Genomic DNA, 12,976 nt, shown 5'->3' with positions numbered 1-12,976 from the left:
GTAAACAGATTCTTTGTCAATGTCTTACAGTTATAGTTCCCATTACTGACAGTACACATTCAGCAGCAACAACAGTTGGTGTTTTAAACTACATCTGTCCTACTGTTTACAGCCAGGTCTGCTCTGGGAGCAGAAGCCCAACTGACTCCAGCACGTCCCTTCCCTGCAGCGCCCGTTCACACTGACTGCAGACACTGGGACGTTCGCAGTGCCAGAGGAAGACAAAGCTCAACCTGAACTTCACATTTGAGAGGCAGGGTGTGCAGGGCTTAAAACTGCTTTGTAGGACTGAAGTATAAGCATCTTACCACAGAAGGTCTGGCATACTGTTTGTAATTAAATCTAAATCTCCTGAGGACCATTTTGTCTCAACCATGAGCCCAGATTTCTCCTTTACTGCAGAGCTGACACTCCAGTCTGGGAGCTCACATTTCATAGTAAAATAGTAATGAAAGGAGCTCCAATATTTTCTGTTTAACATTTCAGCCTTCTCAGGGGTAATAAAACAAAATATCCCTACGACAACAGATAAGTCCAACAAATAAAATGTCAAGCTACTTTAGAAATAAGCTTGTTAAGATAATAGAATAAATCTCTTGGGTAGCCATTAATTGCATTATTTTATGCATTTGGCAAAGATGCTTCCAGAAGATGTATGATAGCTAATACAAAAGGATGTGCTATTTTTGTATCTCTTCTTTAAAATTAATTTAGTGCTTACAAAAAGACATCTGATTCATATCTGAGAAATCTAAAACATCCCACATCCTTAGGAGGAATTATAGCACTGATAGTTCTATTAACAAACCAAAGCAGAAGCTGCACAGTTGGACAGAGGGAGCCCTGAGCTGAGACTCCAGGGCAGGGATCCTCATCCAAGTCCTCCTGCCAGAAAAGTGACTATGGGGGCAAACTTGTTTCTCTGTTGCATATCTGCAATGTGAGGTTAACCATACTTCACAGAACATTGAGATCTATCAGGGCAAACCTTGTTGCAAGAGCTCTGTATTTTTATTATCATTTAATTCCCTAGCTGCACTTGTAACATAAAGGGAATAAAAACCTCCATATCAACGAAATAAGCAGCCAAGTTATGCATAAAACAGCAACACGGGATACAACCATATTTGTCCACTTGCATTGCTTCCTGCAAATAAAGATCACAGTAAGATCCCATTCTAATAGTTACTCAACATCACAAAACAAGAACCTATCAGTTAAACTTAACTTTTCCTATTATGCTTTCTGAATGACTTGCCATTGCCACCATAATACGACATGAAAAGTACTGCACTCCTCGGCCTCTATTTTAAATTAACCAGATGCTCTGAGAATTTCTGTCTATCCCTAATCATAATTAAGAGTTGTTATTTGCATTTCAGTGTGGCTTGCTTGCGATTAAATCTATTTGGAAAGAAATACTCTTTTTCTTCCATAGAAACAATTTACTTGGTTTTAAACATAAAGTAGACTTGTTAGATTAAAAAGCTGATTCTGATCACTCCTTCTGCATGGAAGTTATTTGTGAAGTTCGTGAAGTTTCCTCATTTCCCAGTGGCTCCCACAAGAGTTGGAGAAATTCAGCATCTCTCAGAAGGTGAGTGGCAGCTTGGAGAAGATTGCAATATGACAATGAAAGCTCTTGCAGCAAGCCCTGTTTCTGCCCTGAGAGCACAGGGATGTGCTAAGTAAAGATCCATCTTATGATCTGTCGGAGGAAGGAATTTTTGAAGACTGTCCGGCACAGAGTGGTTCTTTCCTGCATTGAGGTGCACACAGATGAACAGAGAGAAACTCTCGGTTTGCAAATCTTTTCCCTGGGCTCAGATTCCTGGTCCTCTGCTTTCACAGTTTGGTCTAAAAATCACGATCTCGCCTTCTGACTTTTGCTGCCATTTATAGTTGGGCTTCTCAAAGGGAGATTTTTCACTTCTTATTGAATACAGCTGTCACAGGAGCTTGTAGGTTTTCTCCTTCCTGTCAGCCTCAAGGTGTTCAGCATGTCAGACCAGTCTCTCTGTCAGTAGAGAGGCAAGAAACAGGGAGAGCTAAAGAAAAACAAAAACTGGTGGGGAAAGCAAAGCAGTACTCCCCTCCACAATGACTCCACTCCTACCATCAGGCACATGGACAAAAAGTATTTTCATGGCACGAAGATAATTTTAAATCCCTCAGAGTTTACAACCTGACACCTTCTGGTTTAGACTCCTTGTCTGTATATAAGTACTGCCCAGACACAGGCAGACATTTCCCTCTCTTTCTGCCAGTGAAAGGAAGACAACACTGTGCCATTTTTCCACTGCTCCATCTCCTTGTCTGTACAGAAGTGGCAGTTTTGGCTAAATCTCACCTGCCAGTGACACTGCACTTGAGATGACAATTCATTTCGATTTCCTGCCTGATTTCAATGGTGAAATAGTACTCGGGAAACTGATGCTTCTTTGGTATAAAGTACTAACATGCACTATATCCATGATCAAACACATTCACTATCAGCCCAAACAGATGCTCTCATTCATGGTGTTTCACCAGAAGCCTTTACACCACAGAAAAAAAAAGTTTGTCCTCAGTCTGTAAAGATGATCTTGAAGACTAAATATAAAAATTTTCTGCAGAGAAACAGGTTTTGTTTGGTTTTCTTCCTGCACACTTTATACAGCAGTGTTGTTCATAATGCTGTAAGGATGACGGAGTAAACATGGCCCTACGAGCTGTATCCTCTAAACTACACAGTGATGCTGTGTGAACATATCCAGTAACAAAGGAAACAAAGAAGACTCCTACTATTCTCCAATCCTTGCCTATTGGAAGCTCTGCTTGAGCTAAATATATAATCAAATCACACAAAACCAACAAAATCGTCACTGGCAATACAAAAAATGGGGTCAGTCCAGCTGCTGAAAGCCTGTGTTTGCTGCACCTCCTTGGCCTAAACCTATAATTCAGTTTGAGAATTGAAAGCAAAGTTGCTTAAGTTTTGACACAGTAGTTCAGAAAACAAAACAAACCCCTAGTCTGATTACAGACTATTAGGTGGTAAATCATAGCCACTCTATCAAATTAATCTGTTCTGTAAAAAACATAGACAGAATAGCCCTTCTGAGAGGCCTTGGACAACAACAGACACAGACATCACAAAGGGTGAAAATGTGACAAAAATACTTATTCTCTAGAATAAATCACTGAGCTTTGATTGATTAAATTCAATTGACCCAGGGTAATGTTAGCTATATAGCATAGATCTTAATTCCAGTTTTAACTAAGATTAAAATCATAGATACATATAAAAGCAAAGAAGATACCTTTTCCCACAAGGAACCAGAGAGCTAGGAGCTGGAAAATCAAGCAACATAATAATTCCTGATAGATTCCAGCTTTTCAGTATATGAGAACACCCGAGACAAATGTTAATACAAATTAACAACAGATGCCCAAATTCAGTTCAGCTTCACACCACAGACCTTGGTCAAATCCTCAGTTTGCATCTGCTGCAGAAGTCCAGAGACCTACATGGATCTAAATGAACACCTGCAAGTCCCAGTTAAAGGTGGTGATTGCTTTGCTGAGTGCCTCCAGTAACTTGTCGATGGTGAGTGCTTGCCATTTGCTATCATGTGCTTTTTGTTTCAACTGCAAACCAGAAATTATTTTTCTTTCAAAATTTCTCACAAAATCTGACTTTCAAGTGGAGGTTGGGGCTGGTTACTATGACCACTGTAACTGTTTAAGAAGTAGCAAAGATAAATAAAAGAAAGGGGAATGACTAACGCTCCATTTAAACGTTGTGCAGCTTCAGAACCACCCACTTAGAAGTTAGTACAGTGTTTTACTTGTACCTCCATTCTTCAAGAAGATTCAAAAATATTTTTCCCTCAGAGTATTAGAGGGGATTGAACGTAAATGCCAAGGTATCATCTTCTTCCTTTCCCCTACCTCAGGGACCGTGCTCTCTGAGATTATCCTAAATACATCTCAGTGTCTTAGTAATCTGTTGCTGGGTGATCAATTATAATATATACCTACAGCAACTGCGTCAGATGCTGCAACACCTCTTTTTTAATGTTTATCTGTCCTTCCCTTACCACAGTGTGTTCTTCAACACCACCACCATTTTCATATCATGATTGGAAGGACTGGGCTGTTTTTTTTCTCTTCAAAATACACAGACTGTGCACAAGTGACACAAGTTCAAGGAGGAAAGAATGAAGATGGACAGATTCCACACATGACTTTGGTAAACAGGACTTTATTTTTGTCTTCATTATTTTGTCTTAATCAGTGAAATTTCATAATACATCAGCTTTCATCATAAATGTAAAAAATTGATCTGCTTGGAAAGAACAGAGTTTCTTTTTGTATTCAAGTTAAGAGTACCCACATCACTTGAAGTTAGATTAATTTGCCAGTAATACTACAAAAAAAAAAGATGATCCTGGGACAACAATTCAATGCCCACTTCAGTGGGCTCAACAGAATGTCTTTCTGGGACCTCCCACTCTGAGGGAAGCAAGGAAACAAAGTCCACATTAGCAGCAAGCAACATCTCTGTTACCAGCCTGATCCGTTCTATAAATTATAATAGCTTCCGCAGATTGTCATTTCTACTCTTTAAAAAGCCATTCGCTGAGTTCACATGCAACTATCCACTCAGAACTTTGTTTTAGATCAATAAATTCCCAGAATCACAGAATGTCAGGGATTGGAAGTGACCTCAAAAGATCATCTAGTCCAATCCCCCTGCCGGAGCAGGAACGCCTAGATGAGGTTACACAGGAATGTGTCCAGGCGGGATTTGAATGCCTCCACAACCCCCCTGGGCAGCCTGTTCCAGTTTCTTCTCAAATTTAAGTGGAACCTCTTGTGTTTCAGTTTGAATCCATTACCCCTTGTCCTACTGTTGGTTGCCACCGAGAAGAGCCTGGCTCCATCCTCGTGACACTCACCCTTTACATATTTATAAACATTAATAAGGTCACCCCTCAGTCTCCTCTTCTCCAAACTAAAGAGATCCAGCTCCCTCAGCATTTCCTCATAAGGGAGATGCTCCACTCCCTTAATCATGTTTGTGCCTCTGCACTGGACTCTCTCCAGCAGTTCCCTGTCCTTCTTGAACTGAGGGGCCCAGAACTGGACACAATATTCCAGATGTGGTCTCACCAGGGCAGAGTAGAGGGGAAGGAGAGCCTCTCTCGACCTACTAACCACCCCCTTCTAATACACCCCAGGATGCCATTCGCCTTCCTGGCCACAAGGGCACAGTGCTGGCTCATGGTCACATCGGCTCATTGATCACAGCCATTCATGTACCTGATGCAGGAATGGGAGCTCAGAGCACCTGATGTGATCCCAGATGACAAGGTGGCCACAACCAGCAAACTGGGGACCTGCAAAACAGAAACCTGTGTGTCAGAAGCCACGTATCTTTTGGAAAACACAAGGAAAACAACTCTCTCTAACCATCTCTTTCAGGAAGGACAAAAAGAGACCCCTCATTAACTGGACTAGAATCACTGGATTGAAACCTAATAGGGGAAAACCTGGAAAGGTATAAGAGTTTTCATTAGTGTGACTGTAAAGGGATGGTGCATAAAACCTGTAGCTTGACTTATGAAGTCATCAGAATTACAGCAGCTGCCAACAGCAGCGGGAGCAGAGCGTGGAAGAGACATCATGTTCTCAAGCTGCTGGGATCAAGCTCTTCACTCTCAATGGGACTTAAGCTCCTTTCTCCCATGGGCACTTCTGAACATCCCACACAGTATATTTCCACTTAGGCCCATGTTCAAGCACTTAATTAGAACAGGGTAGCATTATTGGCTTCTTTGCATAATCTGAATCACATTAAAGACTAGATCAGATAGAAGCATTTAATGAACTTGAGACTCAAAAAAGATGCATATTCTACACATTTAGAATATGTAATGTATAAATCCATTATATTTAGAGGAAAAAAAATTGTTGACAAACAGAAAATACAAGAAACTAATACTACCAAGTTAATCTGAAGAAAAATCAAACATCAGTTTCCCAAAATCAAAAGGTTTTAATAAAACACTGAGAATTAGAATCTCTTTATTACTTTATATTTTGTTTTTTTTAGAAAGTTATGCTTTTGATCTTTTTCTCTATAACCATGAAGACTATTTTTCAATTTATATTTTTAAATGAAAGCTGAGATCTCCCAAAATCTCATGCATACAGAAATCGGAGTGTTTTTAATAAAGTAAAAATAAAATTTAAAAAAATTAAATAACATAAACTAAAACTGAATTAAATAAATTATAAACACCAAAAGGTGCTTGGGCCATCTTCTCTAGACTGTGCTTTCCCAAGAAAGCTTGGATCAGATGATCCTGTGGACCTTCCCAACCCAATATTCTATTCTATTCTATTCTATTCTATTCTATTCTATTCTATTCTATTCTATTCTATTCTATTCTATTCTATTCTATTCTATTCTATTCTATTCTATTCTATTCTTCTATGAAAGCTTAGCTTCACGGAATCACAGACTGGCTCAGGTTGGAAGGGACCCCTGACGGTCACCTAGTCCAACCACCCTGTTCAAGCAGGGGCACCTAGAGCCAGTTGCCTGGGATCATATCCAGATAGTTTTTAAAGATCTCCAAGGATGGAGACTCCACAACCTCTTCAGGCAACCTGTGTCAGTGCTTGGTCACCATCACAGCAAAAAGTGTTTCCTCATGTTCAGACAGAACCTCCTGTGTTTCAGTTTGTGCCCATTGCCTCTTGTCCTATCACGGGGCACCACTAAAAAGAACCTGGCTCCAACCTGATTTGCATGCTCCCTTTAGGTATTATATACATCAATACAATCCCCCCATGACTCTTTTCTTCTCTAAGCTGAGTAGCACCAGCTCTCTCAGCATTTCCTCATATGAGAGACGCTCCAGTTCCTTACTCATCTTCATGGCCCTTCACGCCTGTCACAATATGACTCTCGTACAAATGCATACTGCTTCTAAACTCCAGAAGAAGTCTTCTCAAAGCCTAGAGGGCACTTAGGAGGTGCAAATGTTAGATTCTATTCGAATGCAAACCACCTGGGAATGTTCATCCTGCCAGACTGCTACCAGCAGGTTTTAATAAAAAGGTGGCTTGGTGCCACTTCCCCTCCTCCAGGATCCCAGAGAACTTGAGAACAAATGATTTATCAAGTGCTATGGTTCTGCTCAGCTTTGCCTATGCTTCTCACTCCCTATAACCCCAATTATGGACTGGCTGAAAGGCTTTGAAGAGAAAGCTTTTAAGTGGAGAACATTATAAGCAGAATAAAAGGCGTTTTCATGCCAATGCAATGACTGCTGTAGTAATTGCTTAAGGCAGGATTAGTGCACTTGGAGTGATAGAAACCATCAGGAATGGACAATTAAGAGTTCAGACTAATCCTCAAAGACAAGACGCTTAAAGACCTAATAGTCTGACTGACACTAGCAAGATCAGAGAGTGATTTAACTCTTTCAAAAGGCCTACAAGGCTTTTGATGCTTATTTTCCCAGTAGGCTTTCCTTGCCTTCAGTTAAAAGTTATCCAAAGGGTGAACTTCAAACATCTGTTTCAAGTGAAGAGGATGGCACCGGAGGATGTGTTTTATTCAACCAAACAGATTCTACAAGAACAAACACAGCTGTTCACCACTCTCATCTTTTACTTGGTGAGTAAAAGAAAAAACAAAAGGAAAAAAAATCTGTATGTTCTATTTACCAAACAAACAAGAGAGATCAACTAGATTAGACAGAAGAAATACAGCCATTCCTTCCCATTTAAGCATATTCTCAGTTCAGGAGAAGTAAAGAGAAGGAAAAAAAATTATCACATAAATTATACAATTTGAAGTCTAACATAAGAATATCTTTCAAGTAAGAAGTAATCCTATAAGAGAAAGGAGACTATGAACCACTGATTGCACTAATGTGTCTTTACCCGCTTTTGAATACTTCTGCTTAAAACAGCATTACTGTATCAGGCATGGAACTTAAAGTACAAAGATACAAAATCTGCTTTCTACCACAATTACTCCAATCCAAAGTGCACCCATAGTACAGGAACAGTTTCTTCAAAACTGGAAAAATGTGTCCAAACTCTATTTCCCAGCAGCTCTCAACAGAGGGTTTTATAGAAGTGAGGCATGAATGGGACAACACCTTGGGAGAACTCTACATATTAAAAAGGACATTGTTGGGACAAATGTGTCTTTATTTTCATTTGCAGCTTATTAGAACAAACAGAATTCCATGCTTGTTCCAGTTTCCAGCAAAAACTTGAGTAAAATTAATCCTGGAGGAATTGTTTCTACAGTATACCTATGCAAAGCTGCTGCCTTGTTTCCAGTCCAAGAAACTGCTTGAGTGTCTTATGCATTGCTTGATCTAGCTTGCTTTATATTCTTAGAGGCAGAATTTTCTTGACTTAGATTTTTAGAGACCACCACGACTTTAACTCCTCTGCTGTAAATCATTTTGCATGGTAGCACTGTGATCTACATAAAAGATACAACTGACCACATAGTTCAGAAATAAATTCTGGACTTTTGCCTGAAGCAGAGGAGCAGCTCTACTGCCCACTTAATGAAACATATCAATAGGGAACGTTACTAAAATGGCTTCTTCCCTTTTCATGGTTTTTAATCACTTTGTTTTATGAACTAATTTTTTCATGTCTACCAGAAAACCAGACTGATAAGGAACATCAGCATCTATTTTGTTGAAAAATTTTAAAACCATACTGGCTCCATCAAAATACTAACCACAAAGTTTTTCTTTAAACTTTTTCATTTAAATTTAAAATGGTAAAAAACCTAAAATCTCTCTGTTGTCATCATTTACATTTTTAAAAAAAATCTGGATACTCTATTAGCCCATTACTAGAGCTCTGTTCACTGAGGTTAACACATATTGCAGATACCAAGTTCTATGTCTATGCAGGTTCAGGCTTCCTTTACGTCAACCACACTCTGACTTTTCAAACTCCTGCTACAGAAGTTCCCTTTAACAAAAATTAAGCCTCTGAGCTTATGATTATGTATTCAGCCTAACTGGTCCCAGTTAAAGCAAAAGAGACACGAGATGTAAGGTCAAAAAAATGTTTCTATCCCCTTCCTTTGCTTGGCATTTATTTAAATTTTGCCTGTCCTAAAAGGAAGAAGGCACTCAAAATGCCTCAATAAATTAATTTGAAATTTTTATTTAATACTACAGCACCAATACTTTCTTCAATACTATAAAATAACATTCTAGGAATGTGCTTAGCTGATTTTTTGTATGGAAGTCTCAATAGCATTCTTAAAAATGCATACCCAGTGCTGACATTGAAACATATCCATTATCTTAGACTCATAAATAATTTCTTTAAAAGCCTGGAACAAAGCCAGAATTCATTGTTCTTCAGCAGCCAGTTCAACTGATGAAGCATGCTCAGTTTCCAAGGGGAAGAACAAAGTATCTCAAATGCAAACCAGAAATCTTAAGGGCAGCGACAGTATGGCCAAGGTTAAACAGATGAGATTAAACAAATGACATTTCCATCATTCCCTAAAGGCACCTAACAGGGCGGTCTGTTTCCTGGAAGGAAAGACATCTCTAGCTCAAAGCCTTCCTGTCCTGGTACCCAAGGTTCAGCCTTGGCTGAAATTCAAGATTAAGAGCAGGTCTGAGCCAGCTGGCAGGCACGGCCAGGCAATGGAAAGGAGTAGGGAACGCTCCAAACCTGGATTATGAAATATCTGAACACCAGCAATGTGAGCCACAGTCCTTGCCCTTGCAGCTGGAGAGCAGGTCTAACTAGCAGCATTTTGCAGGTAGCTCCCACCTGGGAGTGTGTTTTTAAGCACCAAGGATTACGTACCACCACCATCAGTCTTTCGTACACAAAGACAGATCTAACAACAGCCAGACAGTTATCAACTCCTCTTGTCCCCTGAGGTGCGAGACTCCTTACCAAGCCTTGTCAGAAGACAATTTTAAAAAAATACTGGCACACTGAAGGCTTTTTTTTTTTCACCAGTATTCAAAAAGGGTACATTTTCCAGTCCTTTGTGAAACATTTCATTTCAGCATCATTAATTGGATTGTTTCAATTTCAAGGGGGGAACAATTGACAAAATGCTTTTACCAGCAATAAAGAATCATTAATTCTGACACTTCTGTGGAAAAAAGTGACTATCAAAACAGTCATTTTGGTATAAGAACTTGACTGTTCATTGACAACATACCACGCAACCTCCTCTGTGTTCTTGGAAGAGCCTGCATGGTGCTGCCTTAAGGCAGCATCATCTACAATGCCTACTACTAGAAGACAGCTTAAAGCCTGAGGTATCAAAAGCCAGCTGAATCTGGAATTCCTCAAGGTATGGCACCCTGTAGCCGACTTTCACCTTCTCTGTGCATTCTCTTCTTGCTACCTGCAGAGATCCTCAGGGATCATATTTCTTGTTTCTTCTCTGCATCTCCTGGAACCCCAGAGCAGAAGGAGAAAGGGATTGAACTTTCTTTCCCTTGACAGAAATACATCTATTGATGGGCTGCATGGTACCAGAATGCTGCAGTCTACTATTTGATAAGAAAAGGCAAGAATTATTAGCTTCACAGGCTCCCAAATCCAACATAGCCGCCTAAATATGTTTTCCCTTGCACTGCATATTAGCTTGGCATATAAATTACTTGTGTCAATGCTGTATACAGATCATTCACAAGTAAATAAGACTGAAGCTGGGGCTGGAAAACTCATTTCACAAATAACAAATTCCAGCAGCTCGAACAGAGATGCCATACCATGGAGAACAGGACAGTATTGATCGACAAGAAGCCACCCAGCTCTACCCTCAAGCAACTAATGTAGCTGAGGTATTCCAAAGAATAAAACCATATTTGATCTCTTCATATTTCTTCATCAGATATAATTTAGTAAGAGGTATGCCTAAACTGTCCAGAAGCCAGCACAGTCATGAGGAAAACAAAATCTTACATCAGGCTCCTGAAGGTCACAGGGCCAGATACAGAAATGAGACTGCAAAGAAGTGAGGATTTTACTCCCATCCGCAGAGACTCAGCAAACTTCAGAAAAATGACAGGGGCCTTTTGCCATACATCTAAGCTTCAACGTGCAAAACCAGAAAGATTATAAAACGTCAGGACAATTCAACCTTGTGCTTTTGCTTACAAAGAGCAAGCCATTTAGAAGACATTTAAAATAACAACGCAGGCTAAATCCAGCACTCCAGCACATTACTTTAGACCTCTGAGAGCAGGGACAGGTACACAGGTGAGAACAAGGAGGAAATTAGTGTAGGACCAAATATGCCCTCCTCTACAGATTGCACTCACAACTGAACTATTGTAATTAATTCCCAACAGCAGCAGTGGCAAGGGCAACATTACCAGCACCAGTCCCACAACACCCAGCACCACTGCTGCAAAAGGAGTTTTCAGGGAATTTCTCAGATACAAGGCACTGTGAAATGAAGGAGTTGTGATGTTTTCTGCTTGTCCCTAAGGGGCACCCTTCTGGATGGCCTCCACTCAGCAAGATTGGCAATAAAGATTTCATTCTGCCCAAGTCACTCCAGCTATGCCTGCTTCAGTTGGGCTTTCTTTGCTCTGTAACTAGATACAAGCATTTAAAATACAGAAAATTTCAACCTATGGTTGAAAGCACATTTTTCATTGGCATTACAGTACCATGCCAGAGATCAATACGTTCTTTTCTATGATGATACACAATATTCACAACAATGGGTTAATTAAAATAAACAGGGTTTCGTCATTTGTCTGGCTTTCATAAAGTTGTTTGTTGTTTTGGTTTTTTTTGTTTGTTTTGGGGGTTGTTTGTTGTTTTTGTTTTTTCCAGTTCCAGGCTGAAATTCCAGGTGTTAAAAAAAAAAAAAAAAGGAAAAAAACAATCCCTGCCAAGAAGAACCAAAGCCCTGGTAAGTGACATATTCATCTCAGGAACAGAAAGATATTAATTTTGGGAGTAGAAGACAAGTTCAAGCTAAGATCCACGATGAGGACAAGCAGAGTCTTGAATGTGGTTATTTCAGTCCCAGAGAGCGGCCTGGCCCGCTTGCCACCAGCAACATTAGGTGAAAAGGCTGCAGATCTCTTTTTCTATGTGTGAGAACTTTAGAGGGTTGTTGTTGTTTTTTTTTTTTTTATTTAATCTGAGAGTCTGGTCATCCATGCTCAAGCTCAGCCCTAGAATGGCATAACTGTAAGCTGAAACTAGACTATTGTGAAACAGCTAAGTCTGAGAAAGTTTTGTGAGAGAACTCCAGCAGGACCCTCACCCATTTGCTATGGAGTTGCTCGAGCCCTTGGGTCTTGCCTGAGTTCACAAAAGCTTGTGCCTGGGCCTCTACCTTGCTGATCCTGACTGCAACACCCTAGCTTGATCCTAGACCTGCCTCATCCCTGTGCATGGGATCACTGCACTCTTGGCCAGCCGTGCTTACCATCACTGGGCTTGTTCAGGTGCAGTGGGACTTGCCAAATTGGTGGTAAAGGCACTGCCCTGCCTGCCTTGCTGTCACCCTCGGCTCCTGGTTCCCCTGCCCTTGTGAAGCAGCACACGCCCAAGACTGGAGCCAAGCACCATGGAACCTGTACCTGAACCTGCCCTGAATCAAGTCTGGCCTTTACCCCAGGCAGTTAAAACTCTTAGAGGGAGTAGTGGAGAGGCTGCACACTGCTGAGGCACTTTGGGCAAATACTCAACTTTGTAAGTACATTCAAGTTTTCTAAGCCTTAAAAGCTTCTTGAGACCAAAAACACCCCACAACATACTCTCTTGCAGCTCTCACTATAGTCTGCCATTCAATCTTTCAGGAGTATAAAAAGTTTTCAACACAAGTCTAGTATGCATCCATGCATACTGCAAGGAGATCCTTTTTCATTTGAGTTGTTCTGTAGCAGTATTTGCCCATGCTTTCTTCTTTGCCACACAGTAAATCACTGAAACT

At 40.4% G+C, this 12,976-nt stretch overlaps 1 protein-coding gene across 14 annotated transcripts in view; it reads right to left on the bottom strand.

Moving 5' to 3' along the window:
- Positions 1-12,976, bottom strand: part of TSPAN4 (tetraspanin 4) — a 445,369-nt gene that overhangs the window by 277,635 nt on the left and 154,758 nt on the right. For 10 of the 14 annotated variants that reach the window (XM_065066071.1, XM_065066069.1, XM_065066068.1 and 7 more), the window contains one exon: positions 5,308-5,384. The exons of the other annotated variants lie outside the window; for them this stretch is intronic. The gene's annotated coding sequence lies outside the window, so the exon portion shown is untranslated. The remainder of the gene's footprint in view (positions 1-5,307; positions 5,385-12,976) is intronic. 14 annotated transcript variants of the gene reach the window in all.

The sequence above is a fragment of the Columba livia genome, chromosome 5, assembly GCF_036013475.1.
Source record: "Columba livia isolate bColLiv1 breed racing homer chromosome 5, bColLiv1.pat.W.v2, whole genome shotgun sequence".
In the NCBI taxonomy this organism is placed as follows: Eukaryota; Metazoa; Chordata; class Aves; order Columbiformes; family Columbidae; genus Columba; species Columba livia.
This window is presented reverse-complemented; position numbering and strand designations above follow the sequence as displayed.